Source organism: Hylobates moloch, unplaced genomic scaffold (assembly GCF_009828535.3).
Source record: "Hylobates moloch isolate HMO894 unplaced genomic scaffold, HMol_V3 SCAFFOLD_16, whole genome shotgun sequence".
In the NCBI taxonomy this organism is placed as follows: Eukaryota; Metazoa; Chordata; class Mammalia; order Primates; family Hylobatidae; genus Hylobates; species Hylobates moloch.
This window is the reverse complement of record NW_026652291.1, coordinates 49,761,664-49,763,639: the sequence shown is the minus strand read 5'-3', so window position 1 is coordinate 49,763,639 and position 1,976 is coordinate 49,761,664. Positions and strand designations below refer to the sequence as shown.

General features: G+C 45.0%; 1 pseudogene; it reads left to right on the top strand.

The window, feature by feature from the left end:
- The first annotated feature begins 1,230 nt into the window (after window positions 1-1,230).
- Window positions 1,231-1,846, top strand: LOC116485095 (large ribosomal subunit protein uL13-like; annotated as a pseudogene).
- Window positions 1,847-1,976: the final 130 nt, after the last annotated feature.

Here is a 1,976-nt window from a genome sequence, read left to right as displayed (position 1 = left end):
TTTAACAAGGGAAGAGAGAAAGGGGTAGAACAATATTTGCAGAGGTAGTCAAGAATTTTCCAAAACTGATGAATGACATCAAGCCATAGATATAAAAATTCACTGTGAACCCAAGGCAGAATAAATACAATGAAAACCATGCCTAGACACATTATAATAAAACTGATGAAAACCAAAAACAAAGAAAAAAATCTTAAGGAAAATCAGAGGAAATAAAAAGATATGTTACTTTTAAAGGAACAACAATAAGACAGAAAGCTAATTTCATAACAGGAACAATAAGATCCAGAAGGCAATAGCATGATATCTATAAAGTGCTGAAAGAAAATAATCTTAGCCAGGTGTGGAGGTGCATGCCTATAGTTCCAGCTACCTGGGAGGCTGAGGTGGGAGGATTGCTTGAGTCTGGGAGGTGGAGGTTGCAGTGAGCTGAGATTGCACCAATGCACTCTAGCCTGGGTGACAGAGCCAGACCCTGTCTCAAAAATAAAATAAAATAAGAAAATCATCATCAAGCTAGAATCTTACATTAAAAAATTGTTCAACAGTTTAGCCTAGAAAGAGACATTCCAGACAAATAACTATATTTCAATGGCAGAAAGATAAATAAAAATTTTAAAGAATGTGCGAAAGGCATAAACAAGTATTTCCTAGAAGAAATACAAATGGTAGATTAACATAAAAAAAGGAAAAGAGAGAAAAGAATCAAAATAAAACTGTTCTAAGTTCCAAAGCGTATTTTCGTAATTCATTAGATCTTTTGGCTGGATGAAATAATAATGGACACTATACCAACCTTGAATAATGAAGCCAGGAAGATAGAGCTTTAGCTTTTTATTTTACAGAACACATTTTATCTCATCTGCTTTACAGGGAGGAAACACAGAGGCAAAGAGGTCAAGATACTTGCCCAAATTTATGAAGGAAGAGGTAGTAGTAGGACTCATATTTTACTGTCCCTGTAGTCTTAGATCTTTTAGACCCTTCGACTGTTACTGGAAAAAGGCAGTTCAACACTGGTCCCTGTCCTCTTGGGACTTACATTCTAATGGTAGGAGACAGACATCAAACAAATGATAAGGACTTTGAGGAAAAATGAAGCAGGTAAGAGGACAGGAGGGATAAAATAACCTTTCTGGATAAATAGATCGGGGGCCTTCCGTCAGAGGAGGTAGTGCTTGAGCAGTTATCTAATAAAGTGAAGGAGCCTTTCCCAGGCGGCTGCCGAAGATGGCAGAGGTGCAGGTCCTGGTGCTCGATGGTCAAGGCCATCTCCTGGGCCGCCTGGCGGCCATCGTGGCTAAGCAGGTACTGCTGGGCCTGAAGGTGGTAGTCGTACGCTGCGAGGGCATCCACATCTCTGGCAATTTCTACAGAAACAAGTTGAAGAATCTGGCTTTCCTCTGCAAGCGCATAAACACCAACCCTTCCTGAGGCCCCTACCACTTCCGGGCCCCCAGCCGCGTCTTCTGGCGGACAGTGCGAGGCATGCATGCTGCCCCACAAGACGAAGCGAGGCCAGGCCTCCCTGGACTGCCTCAAGGTGTTTGACGGCATCCCACCGCCCTACGACAAGAAAAAGCGGATAGTGGTTCCTGCTGCCCTCCAGGTCGTGCGTCTGAAGCCTACAAGAAAGTTTGCCCTTCTGGGGTGCCTGGCTCAAGAGGTTGGGTGGAAGTACCAGGCAGTGACAGCCACCCTGGAGGAGGAGAGGAAGGAGAAGGCCAAGGTCCACTACCGGAAGAAGAAACAGCTCATGAGGCTAGGGAAACAGGCCGAGAAGAACGTGGAGAAGAAAACTGACAAATACACAGAGGTCCTCAAGACCCACGGACTCCTGGTCTGAGCCCAATAAAGACTGTTACTTTCTCATGCTTGGCCTGGCCTGCCCTTCCTCCATCGTCGCCCTGGAATGTGCGAGACCCAGGGGCAGCAGCAGTCCAGGTGCCACAGGCAGCCTGGGACATAGGAAGCTG